The 13,620-nt window shown below is 35.9% G+C and overlaps 1 pseudogene across 1 annotated transcript in view; it reads right to left on the bottom strand.

Annotated features, from left to right (window-relative positions):
* The window catches only part of LOC101292394, a 1,325,780-nt pseudogene that overhangs the window by 137,571 nt on the left and 1,174,589 nt on the right, over positions 1 to 13,620 (bottom strand). The window contains exon 202 of the transcript XR_184374.1: positions 5,751 to 6,222. The product of XR_184374.1 is annotated as an uncharacterized LOC101292394 (transcript). The remainder of the gene's footprint in view (positions 1 to 5,750; positions 6,223 to 13,620) is intronic.

Below are 13,620 nucleotides of genomic sequence, written 5' to 3'. Positions count from 1 at the left end.
TGGGTAAAAAAGTTAAGGTGGACTTGTGAAGGAAAAAATGTTGAAAACTGGACTTCTATGAAATTTTTTATAGAGGTTTTTTTTATTCAGAGAGAGAGAGCTAGGGAATCATTAGGGTTTCTACTTTTTTTAATTTTATTTGAAAAGAAGTTTAAAAAATTTAAAGTTAAGGAAACAGTACAATAATTAACACATGCAGAATCATCAGAAGAATCATTACATAATTATTTGAAGCCCAAAGTATAAGAATACCAAACATTAAAAAACGGGTAAAAGTTGCACGAACAAAATATTTCCTTATCTTGATTCACAAGGAATAAAAATATTGTTTCCCGGTTTCGTTTCCGGCAAAGTATTCAAATAGTTCAGAAAGGGTAAAATGTTAGATACTGTCTTAGTTTAGAAGGAATAAATATATATTGTTTCCTGACTTGAGTTTCCAGTATTACTGTTAGATTGGGGTATATTGCTGTATAAATACTAACCCTCTAAGGCTCTAAGCTTAGTTTCCATTCGAATCACATTGACTGTTGCGAAAGACATTGGTGAAAAACGTACAAATTCTTTTGTAACTGACTGTACGGGGTGAAATCAGGTACGATCCTATATATAATCGAATACATGACCGATCGAGTTACTTATCAGAAATCTGTAGTTTGGCTGTAACTATCGTTTTGAATGTTTATGTTACATACATATTTTGATAAGTATATTCTTGCTTAAGGTTTATAAGTTGGTACTTTGTATATATCGATCAGTATATTCTCGATCACTTAGGGTTTATATACGTACTGTGTGCATGATTGATATATACGTGTGTGTAATGCAATAATGCATGGAGTCGTAAATAAGATATTTGACTATATATTAATTGTTCCTTGATTTATCTTTCCTTATTTCGACAGGAATATGGGGTGTAACAGTTCGAAGTACTCTTCAGGGGAACATAATGAGGGTACAACAATCGTTGCAATTCATGTTAACGGGAAGGGCATCGTGTTTGGTGTTGATTCCAGGTCTTCAAATGAAAAGTATCAAGGGATCCAAAGGAATCATAATAAACAGAGTGAATGGCGTCTTACAAGTAAACCATAATAACTACACTCTTCCATGCATGCATGTTTTTGGATACTAATCAACATCGAGTTTACGTAGCTATAAACTAACTTTCTTATTATATCATATACGATCAGTCACAGACGATATGGACAAAGTGTTTCGTATGTCTTCGAATTCCAACATAGTTGCCGTAATGGCGGGACAAGGTCAAAATTGCATAAAGATGTGCGAGTCGGTGAAAGGTAAAGGCGCAAAATCACGGCATCATCCCAAGCTTTCAGTTTCATTTGTATACGAAGAGATGATCAAATATTTAGAAGGTCTAGATGGCAAAGATAAAGCATTTGGGACTATCATTGCTGGATGGGATGAAGATGAGGTAATGAAAATCATCTCACTGAAAATTATCTTCTCTATCATTTATTCATACTCATGTAATAATCGATCATGACTTAGCTAAGCTTTTCTTACTTTATTTAATTGGCCGGTTGTAGGGTTTCCAAATTTGTCGTATATTCATAGTAGACAATCGAATTGTGAAAGACAGAAAGTGTGGCTATGCATCACTCGGATCTGGTCAACAGTGGGCTAATGACTTTATGGCATCCCGGTATGTGCTTAATTCTTCACAACCTAGCTTGCTTGTGTACGTACTCGTTATATATCTACTTAATTATTAACATGCATAAAACTAATTAACAACTGCATGCATAATTTGAGTTTCAAATACACTAATAATTAATTAACTTTAACTAACAAGCATATGATCTGCTTAATTATATATGCTAGGTATCATTATAATATGACCGTTGAAGATGCAGTTGACATGGTCCTAAAATCTTTATTTTATGCAACCTTGTACGATAAGTACAGTGGTGGAATTCTTCAGGGTACGTAACATCTCCATCTAAATCTATCTTCTTCTTCTCGGTTTGATTTTCATAGATTATTGATTCCCATGCAGAACTTTCAATACGATTCTCACTGATCCTTGTATGTTTGTTTCGATCCATTATCCATGACAGTTTATCTCTTGAACGAAGAGGGGTGTCATAAGAAATCTAATGACAAATCTTTGCTGGAAGCGTACTGTAGATTTTACGAACCTTGCCAGGAAGAAAACATACTGTTCTTGGTTTGTTCTTCGACGCAGCAGCCTTTTACTGCCGATGATCTCATTACTTGTTTTTTCAGGTACGATTAATCAACATTTTGCTACTTTAATGTAGTCGAGAAGATATGATTTTTTTACTTCATGATATAGTAATTACCGGTTAATTATAATTTTGACAGGAAATATGGAACAATGGCAATGGCTGGCCATCGTGTAGCCCATTGTGTAACAAAGAAGCAGCTAGGCGTTGGCTTCTACTTCCATTGTCTTGTGTTCAAGTCTGAGAATCAGGCTTCAAAAGTATATAATCAGATCGCGGCGGAAAATGGTCAGAAATCACGTCCTCGTGATTTATCTGTTCCTGAGATATATAAGAACTTCGACTACCGAGTGGAGCTGAATACTGGAGTCCATGGTCGAGATGTACTGGTGCCAGTATATGTGAGTCGGAGCTCGATAGATTTGTTGCAAGAAATGTTGTCAACGTCCAGAGTAAAGTAACTACAGGGATCCGGCCAGTACTAGAGAACCATCGACTTGCTGGACAGTCATCGATCGATCACCTTATCGAAGATCACAAACGCTTGGCCTTTGATGCTACTACTTTTAATTATCTTTTTTAGGAGAAAATTTTGTATAGCTAGCTTCAGTTCGATCAATGTCCTATTGTTGTTGGTTGGAGCGTACATTCGTACGTTACATCAATTGTTTAAGTACTTGATACCTCAAATTATCTTAAGTGGCTGAAATTTTTGGTTCTAGAGCTAGCTAGTCTCTTAAATTTGGTTCCAATCGAGACTCTTATTCGTCATATTTGCTGGGTTGTTTAGTGGTACCTCGATTTATGTATACCAAACACTCAATTTATAATTAATTGAACTAATACAATGTCATTAAAAACCAAACAAAATCTTCAGAATTAGAATAGAAAAACGTGTATGAAATCAGTATTTTGGAGCGGATTCAGTGCACCGTGGTGCGCTTGAACCATAACAGATTGGCAACGTCCGTTAGTAACAAAAAAAAAGTTAAACAACTATAAAAACCCAAGAAGACATCACCGGAGGTGGGGTCGGCGTTGCCAGTTCCCTCGCTCCCAAGATTGGAGAAGACATCGCCAACAAGGTTAACGTCCGCCGCCGCCCTCGTCATAAAGGCAGGAGCCCGAGTTTCACCGCAAGAATGCCCAAAACATCAAGCACATCGGCAACATCAAGGTTGATGACGTCATCGAGGTGGCTTAGATCATGAAGAACACCATATTCGTTTTTGGAAAGTTTTGGATTTGGTGGATGTAGATGGACAAAGTGTGAGTATTTGTTGCCCTTATAGGGTCTGGGGAAGACATGAATTTTAGGGGTATTAAGTTTCGAGGTCAGCGGTGGTGCGGTGGAGGTGGAAGCCGCGAAACAGCGGTGGATGAATCTTCTTTTCTTTTCTTTTTTCTTACACTAGCAATACATTTACCCTAGCCTCATTGTTTTTACCATGTTGATTGACGTATTGTGTTTTTTTTTTTTTTCTTCAATTCATTTTAACAGGAGTGGTTTTAAATACGCACTCCAAATAACTTAATACGCATCCCTATTATTTGATATTTCAAATCAGATTTGATTGGTATGTTTTTTTTTTTTTTTATTCCAATGCACAATAATGTGCTACAATACTATGAGTCAAACTCACAACCTCTCACTTACAATGAGAGACTTATGCCGCTAGACCAATTGGTACTGGGCGATTTGATTGGTATGTTAAATGACTAAAAGAGGTAATGTGTAATACAAATTAAATATTAAAAAAAACTTATATTTGGAAACTAATAATGTGAAATATAAACCAAATTAAAATATTAAAAAAGAAAACTTGTTTTTGGAAACTTATAAAGTGAATTAGAACAAATTAAATTTTTACGATCGAGAACTTATTTAGGGAAACTATTAAAGTAAACATAAAATTTGCAAGGAAATTTGGATAATCAATTAATTTCTTTTTTGTCCTTAAAGATTCATAATTTTCAAGTTTAGAGTGTCAAAGTGTCAAACGATGTAAATGTTATGCATATGAACACTGATTTCGTTATATTTAATATAGTTTCATTTTCACCCAAACACACTATTCACTATTCAGATATGTATTTTTCATCTTGTTTATCATTTTCATGTTGAAGTGTCAAACGATTCATAATTTCCAAGTTTAGAGTGTCTAAGTGTCAAACGATGTACATGCTATGCATATAAATACATATTTCGTTATATTTCACATATTTTCTTTTTCACCCAAACACACTATTCACTATTCAGATATGTATTTTTCATCTTGTTTATCATTTTCATGTTAAAGTGTCAAATGATTCATAATTTCCAAGTTTAGAGTGTCAAAGTGTCAAATGATGTAAATGTTATGCATATGAACACCTATTTCGTTATGTTTCACATATTTTCCTTTTCACCCAAACACACTATTCACTATTCAGATATATATGTATTTTTCATCTTGTTTATCATTTTCATGTCTAAGAATTTGAAATGAACAATGAATTTGTAAGAATTTCTCAAGAACTAACACAAGTAATAGATATGAACATTTATAAAATGTTAATTTATATAAATATATATTAATTATACAATAATAATAGTGTTAATATAGTCACATAATATGATATTTCATGGATTTTTAGATTAAGTGTATTTTAGGTACTTTGAGTTGTGTATTTAGTAAAATATTCGAAAGAGAAATTAAATAAGTGGTGTATTAAGAAAGGAATGTGTCTTAAATTATTTGGGGGTGTGTATATAAAATGTTAACGTTAATGTTACGTAATTGACTGAATTAAATGAATGATATGATTGTGATTAGTCAGTGACTATTGGTTCACTTGAACCATGGTACACCGAAGAACATTCGATGAAATCAGTATAGAGAATCTAACACTCAAAAGTGCAAACACAAATGTGAGGATTGCATATAACTAGCGCAATCGTACATATAGCTAGCTTTTAAATCATTAGATGTACTTCAATTTATAGTTTTGACTTTTGTCATGGGTGTGGATAAGTCCTCGTTTGGTTGTTATTTTTGAATATGGTCCTCCATTATGGTAAGGGATAATATAGGTCAATCTCTGTGGTTAAACTTTTATAAAGAGATAAAACATATGTCATTAAATACTAAAAAAAAAATTACGTTACTAAAGAAAGAAAAGAATGAGTGTGGGTTGTAAACCAATGAGTGCAAATTTTAATTGGGAAAATTCCCACTGGCCCTAAATTTAGACATTTTTTTCCCACTAACAAAATAAAATTCTAAAATTCCCATCAACTCAATTGACTCTTAGAAACTATTCCCACTAACAAAATTTTTGACTTTTTATATTTTTTTTCGTGACCAAATTATCCTCCTCTATTATCTTTCTCTCTAATTGACTTTCCACCTCTCTCTCTCTCTCATCCCACGTTCAGATCTGGTTTAATTATCTCTCTCTCTCTCTCACTCCACTTCGATCGGTAAGTATCTCTCTCTCTCTCTCTCTCTCTCTCTCTCTCTCTCTCAAAATCTGTTGATTCACGTCGTCGGAGACTTTGCACATCAACGCCACCAGAATCACGTCGTCGAAGGCGTTGGGATCGGCGGAGTGGATGAGAAGGCAGATCGTACCCAACCCGGTACAGAACCTCTGGCGTTGTGTACGAAATCGGAGTCTGAGTTCGCCGTTGCCGTCGAGGAGGAGGTTCTGCGACTTCACTTCTCGGTGAGTGACGCCGTTCTCGTGGCAGAAGCGGAGGGCGGAGAAATATGCTGACTTGTCCATCGCATAGGCTTCCGACGACCCGCCCAACCCGCTCCCCCCTGCCGGAGGACCCGAACCCAAATCCCGACCCGACCCCGACGCAGCGGATAAGGAAGCGTGACCCGAGGTTGGCGTGCTCCAACTTTCTGGCAGGTCACATGCCGTGCACGTGCCTGGAGGTGGAAGAGAAGATGATGGAGATGGAGATGGAGGATGAGGAGGAGTTGAAAGTCTATCACCAGAGGCACCGAGTCTGCCTTGCCTGCACCAAGCGTTACTGTCAGCATTGCGACAAGTTAGCTCAATTTTTGTTCACTTCATTTTCGACCTCGAGTAGTCAGTTCATTTTCAATTTCGAGTAGTCAGTAGGATCCCAGTAGGTGGTCCTACTACCCCCAGTAGGAGGTCCTACTAATCCCAGTAGGAGGTCCTACTGCCCCACTAGGTGGTCCTACTACCCCTAGTAAGAGGTCCTACTGCCCCACTAGACCCCTCGACACACCCACTACTGCCCCCAATAGATCTCCTGACAAACTCTCTATTGCCTTGAATAGACCCCCTACTGCCCCAGTAGACCCTCCTACTGCCCTGGTAGACCCTCATACTGCCCCAGTACCCTGGACAGACCTCCTAATACCCCAGTAGACCCCCTACTGCCCCAGTAGACCCTCATACTGCACCAGTACCCTGGACAGACCTCCTACTGCCCCTAGTAGACCCTTATACTGCCCTAGTAGACCCTCCTACTGCCCCCAGTAGATCCCCTAGCTTTCGTCGGAGCCGGTCAACAGTCGCCGGAGCCCGGTCAACGGTCGTCGGAGTCCGGTCAACGGTCATATAAACTTTATTTTATAATAGACTCTTATAATGGTCTATTGTAGTTTATTTAATTCATTAAAGGTATATTTGTCTTTCTGCTGTTTAAATTGACTCTTGGGAATTTTAAAATTTGATTTGTTAGTGGGAATAAAATTCTTGAAATTAGGGCTAGTGGGTATTGTCCCATTTTAATTCTCACGGCAACAAAAAATAATCACATTCCTAGTATGTTTAGAATAATCACATTCCTAGTATATATGTTTACAGTAAAAGATCCTACGTTCCTAACTAAATTAGAACTAGCAGGGAATTCTTGTTAGTCTATATCTTGTGCTTACTAATGCAATCAACACTCGTCACTCGATCTAAAACACGGTTTGTCGGAGAGAAGCGCACATATGGAGATGCCAATGCATGGATCACCAAGCGTGCCTTACTTTCCACAAGATGTAGTCGCCAAAATACTTGCAGAACTTCCTATCAAATCCTTGTTGCGAGTGAGAGTTGTGTGCAAGTCATGGTGTTCCTTAGTCTCAAGTCAACAATTCGTCAAAAAGTATTCATCAAAAGTTACCACCAGTCCTTCAAGACTAATCATGAATTCGTTTGGCTTGGTTAACGATTTAACTTTCTGCCATCTTCATGATTCCATAGTAGTCCGTGAACGTTCAATCGATTTCGGGATCGAAAAATCCAACTATTGTGTCATGGGTTCTTGTGACGGTTTGGTATGTGTAAAAGAATGTAGCCATCAAGCCATGGCATGATCATTCTCTGGAATCCAAGTACGAGAGGCTCCAAAATATTACCTTGTATTTCTGAAGTGGAAGAAGGCAAAGTATGGCGATGGAAGTATGGATTTGGTCATGACTGCAATAGTGACGACTACAAGGTGGTTACATTGAGTCTTGAAGAAAAACCTCTCGATATGAAAGGGTACCGGTGGTGTAGTTATAAAACCATGATGTACTCATTAAGAACAGACTCCTGGAGGAGGATTGGGGATTCACCAATTGGTTATGTGTTTATCGACGAGTGTGCTGCTTTTGTAAGCGGAGCTCTACATTGGGTGGCGGATCGAAAACAAAGTGATACTAGGGTAATCATATCTCTTGATTTAACAACCGAGACATACATAGAATTTCCACAACCTGATTATGATTATATACTCGCGGAAGTGGGGGCTTCAAGAGGATGCTTATGCTTGCTTGCTTGCGACAATGATGAATATTTTGATATCTGGGTGATGAATGAATATGGGGTGCGAGAGTCTTGGACCAAATCGATCAAACTCCCATTTTTGTGGGGAGATAAAAATTGTCATGGCCGCTTAAAACCGCTGACATGGTTTACCGATGAGAAGGGGGAAATTATCTTGAGTATAGCCGGGAATGTGGCTTCCTACAATGCAAACAGAAACTCAGTTAGGTATCTTTCGACTCAAAATGATGATTATATATATCTCCCCCCTGGATATGTATTTTATGTAGAGAGCCTATTCTCACCCAATGCTTACAGTAGAGACAACAAGATTCGTCGACATCTCAGTATCAATATCGTACAAGAAAAAATAGTAGTGAAAGACACATGTGGAGCAACAGAAACCTGCTTCCCTTTGCAGATCCAGAATACCGATGATTCATTCAGCAGTATTACTAAGACAGGAACAGTTGCTCTTCCTGGTTGGATGTGGGAATAAGTCATTATCTTATATATCCTGAACATAACTTGATGCATATGTTAAGCCTGGACAGTTTAGGGGGAGCATTCATCTGATTTGTTGGGAAGTGTTCATCTGATTTGTTGGGAATTTTACCAGTAGCTAGCCTTTTCACAATTTAATGTAATGAACTTCTTTTTTTTCTTTTGAAAAAGAATAGTAGGTGACAAGATTTCTCCTTTGGTTTCGGTATTATACTATTATTAATGAAGAAGTATTAAGTATTGAAAAATGGATAAATTTTGCACAAGAAATTAAAAAGGATAAACTTTAACCAAGTATATTCTAGTCTAGTACCTCCTATGTTGACGTTTGCCACAAGCTCATAATTCATTTTTTTGGCTGTGTAGTCTTAGCTTTAGTATATATCTTTCGGTAGCATCCAACAACCATTGATCTTAATAACTGTCCCCCTTGCTTAACACAGGCAGTGTTCCACTGCATATTCAATCGGGAGGTTACTCGATCAATATAAGGCATAGTACCGAACTACCGCCCTAGCTTATTGAGGTTATTAGTGTGGTGTTGATCGATAAAAGAAAACAAACCTTTGTTGGCATCTGTTTCTTTAGACTTTAGTTAGCCTTTCAATAAAGTCATCTTCCTTGTCCTTGTCCTTGTAATTGAAACTAATGCAGGGATCAGCTCCAAGTGTCTTGCATAACTAAACCTTGTCACTACCTGGTTGTCATGATTTTTATCCTTAAGTTAAGCACGCATGTAAGGAATGAAAAAATAATTTTGAGCTATAGCTGATTCGTAAATAATGCAAAAGTTTGACTTACCAGATGCGGCTTTCACACCGGGCTTTAGCTAACTGAATTGCAAATGAACCAATTCCCCTGGATCCCCCATGAATTTGAAATATGCTGACACTGTTAGTTCAGGGATATATGATAGCGCGCTTAGCATAAATAAGAAGTCATACTATAGTTTTTCATCCCTTTATGGGTCAATGATGGGTTAATTTCTCTTAACTAAATTAGCAAATTAAAGTGTAATTGTTCAAAATAATATCGAATACTTTAATCAAATTTCTTTTTAAAAATTTCAGAAGAGTCTGAATGAAAGTTGGACGTCATACAATAGAAGAGAGACCAGCTAGAACAAAATTGCAGCCAACTTAACATAATTTCAAGTATTAAGTACTTAAACAATAATTGTACTGAATGTACGCTCCAACCAACAACAATTGGACATTGTCAAAAATAAAATAAAATATTTGATTAACAATTAAGTTGTTGTGGAGGCCAATACCATTTGGTTGAGTGACATAGTCTCTCATTCATAAGTAAGAAGTTGTGAGTTCGACTCACGATAACAATAAATTGTTTGTAAGATTAAAAAAGAAATTAAGCGAATTGTTGGAAAAGAACATTTTTATTAACAATCACAAGAATTTACAATATCTGATTCTATAAAAGATAGATTAGTCCAAGTTGCATCCTTGGCCCTCAGCATCCTTTACTCGGATATTGTATCTAGAGAACTAGCAAACATGGAGTACTCATTGTTGTAATTGAAGAATAATACTACAAGATTTCAATAGAATTATTGCTACAACACCAACCTGTCTACTTCTTCTGGCATAAATCATAACTTCCCACATATTTTGGAGTAGGCCAAAAATCCCAACATAAGTTGTCATTGTTGGAAAAATCAGCTTTCACGAGGTTCGGAAGGCTTCCAAGTCCGGATGGGATTTTCCCGGTTAACTTGTTGCAGCTAAAATTGAGCTCCACTAGTCCCTTTAGGTTACCAAGCTCAGCTGGTATTGTTCCTGTGATGTTGTTTGAATCTAGTTTTAGAGTCTGGAGAGCCGAAAGTTGTCCGAGTTCGGGTGGAAGTTGCCCGGCTAGCTTGAAGTCATCTAAGGACAATTCAATGACCTTCCCTTCATTATTGCACTGAATGCCTAACCACCAACATGGATAATAGCCAGGCTTTGTTGTTTTCCAACCACTGAGCACATATAAGGGATCAACAATGCTCGCCTTGAATTTAAGCAAAACTTCTACCTCTGAGAGAGTGTATGCTTCATGAATGAGACTTGCGCTTAGGGTTACGATAAACAACATCCAACAAGTTATCCCCATTGCCATTGTTGATCTCTTAGTGCTACTGTAGAAAAATATTCAAAGGTTAATTGATTTTCTGTTCCACAAGACCACTAATTTATAAGAGAAGAAATAACCTTAAAAAAGAAATCATCTTTTTCATAAGGAAATATATTTATTTGCATTTTAAAAATAGTAATGTGAAAATGAGCATTTAAACTATCATTAAAATATGCATTTAAAATTCTTCTTTGTTTGTTAAAATTAATGTCATTCATTCTAATGAAAAAGGAAACAATGGGAAATTCATTAGAGACCTCTCGTAGTGTTATGATTGTGTTGTCACTATAAAACATGTGGTTTTTTTTTTCGAAGAAAAATAAAGAAAAATGATTTTTGGCTTTAATAAAGCCTAAGATTTATGGCCTTAATTTTATGTGATATGTTATGTCACTTAGACACATCACCAATTAAAAAGATTATGTCATGTCGTTCTTAAACAAAAATACAATCTTATCCTTCCAAATCTAATGACTGTAGATTATTTTGTCTTTTTATTAAGAGAAATTTTTTTTGTCTTTCTTTTATAATTAAAAAAAAATAATTTCTAGCATTGTCTTTCTCTTTTCCTTTTCATCACTATCATGCATGCTTAGATTGAATGTAACATAAAGTGTGAAAATACATATATTTTTGAAAATATACTTGTTCAAAACACAAATTATTATAAAATATATATGAGTCCGGTTTAAGGGACATCAATTTTGACACTATTTATTGGTCATTAGATTTTAAAACATTCAAGAGCCTAGATCAATTGTAAATATGATGTTGACGTATAATTAATAGAGGTGGCAAGTGATGTGGTATTTTGTCTTATTTCATAGCAAATCAAATTAAAAGAAAAGAATGAATAAACAGAATGTAAAATCTGAAAATCCAAATCCAATCTTTACGATAAAAAGGGAAAAAAAATCCAATCAAAAATAAAATAAAATAGAGGAAGAGTAGAACACAGAGCGAAAGAACACAGATTAAAATCCAATTGAAATCATAAAGCTGTAGCTGTAGATAATATGTAAAATCTACATGGCTTTCTTGAGGGTTTTCTTATTCATAAGCTAATTACTGAATTGTGATATTCATCTGACCCCTTTTTTATATGAAAACTATTCATCTGGCTACAAAAAGCATGTGATCTAGTCTTGGTAAATTTGAGAGATAGATCAGATTTACTTCAGTCATATCAGTTATATCATGACGTAGCTCTCCTCTCCTTAGCACTCTCTCCAATGCCTAAGCCTGCTATGATGATCTCGCGATTAACACTGTAAAAAATGAATTTACCCCATCATTTGGTAAAGACTGAGATCGGGATGCTTCTAAATTTTTTTTTTTTTTTTTTTTATTATTCAGAATTTACATTCTGTTTTTTTCATTCTTTTCTTTTAATTTGATTTGCTATGAAATAAAACAAAATACCACATCATTTGCCACGTCAATTAATTATATGTTGACATTACATTTACAATTGATCTAGACCCTTGAATATTTTAAAATCTAATGACCAAGAAATAGTCTCAAAATTGATGTTCCTTAAACCGGACCCAACACACACACACACATATATATATATACAAGAATTTTCAGGTGCGGACGTCCGCACCAAAGTTTTGGTGCGGATTTCCCTTTTTGCATCACTTCCCGATCGAATTTCCTCAAACTTCCTTCTAGACATATCTAGATCATCTTGTGTAGATCATCTCTGCAAAATTTCAGCCAATTTGGTGATCGTTAAGGCCCTCAAAATCGAAAAACAAATCTGACGGACTGAATTCTGTCCGGTTCAGGTATACAACAGAAAAACGCAAGTTTGAGGGCCTCAACGATCACCAAATTGGCTGAAATTTTGCAGAGATGATTTACACAAGATGATCCAGATATGTCTAGAAGGAAGTTTAAGGAAATTCGATAGGAAAGTGGTGCAAAAAATAAGAAATCCGCACCAAAAACTTTGGTGCGGACGTCCGCAGCCAAGAAGGGCTGTATATATATATATATATAATTTGTCCAAGAAAAATTTAGTTCAGGAAAACAAAATTTACATAGATATAATTCGTCCAAAATAAGTATATATATATATACGTAATCAAGAAATTCGATAGAGTATTTTTCTTATTTTTTAATACAGAATTTGGGCTTATATATATATCATAATTTTAAACTACAAAAATAAAACATTAAAATGGAACTAAATTTCGATTCACAAATATAGAAGGAAGTTTTAATAAATTTACGAAATTGATTTATGGTATAAAAGCCTAATTTGGTATGATTATTAACTTGGTCATTATTATTAATAAATTAATTAAATTTGGTATATACGCATCCATATTAAAAGGGTAAGAAAATATTTCATATTAGTATGTAGCATCCATTAATTATTAAGGTTAAGATTGTATTTTTACCTAAGAATGACATGATTTATTAAATTGATGATGTGTCTATGTGACATGATATGCCACCTAAGATTAAGGTCATAAATTTTAAGTCTTATTAAGGCCCTCTAACACTAATTCACTAATCGAGGGACAAACCCAATTACAACACCCGTAAAAACAAGGTCGAAAAGTTACTACAAATAAAGAGCTTGTGTCTCCAGCTCTATCAAACAAGAAAGAGTGAGAGGAAACAAATAACTCGCTAATTTATGGGCCAAAGGCCCTACAAGTGGAAAATAAAATGCAACAATATAAACTAATCTACCACATCTACCACTTATACAAGCTAACATTGCCGTCGTCGTCGCCATCGCCGTTAGCAATTGTGAGATAATAAGGAGTGCTAAATCGGAGCACTGATGTCCAAGTAATTGATGCTAATCAAATGCCAAAGCACAAATCATATGGAAATTCACGACCCAGATGAATAGCTCTCTCAAAACAACACCATACAAACCACCATTGACACCCGAGTCACGAGAGAGAAAAGGCTGACGAGTGGGGACAAAGAACCGTATCCAAGAGCCAAATCCAACCAAAAGTTTTGGGGGGGGGGGGGGGGG

The sequence above is a fragment of the Fragaria vesca genome, linkage group LG3 (genome assembly GCF_000184155.1).
Source record: "Fragaria vesca subsp. vesca linkage group LG3, FraVesHawaii_1.0, whole genome shotgun sequence".
Classification (NCBI taxonomy): domain Eukaryota; kingdom Viridiplantae; phylum Streptophyta; class Magnoliopsida; order Rosales; family Rosaceae; genus Fragaria; species Fragaria vesca.
The sequence above is the reverse complement of the archived record's forward strand: the minus strand, read 5'-3'. Positions and strand labels throughout refer to the sequence as shown.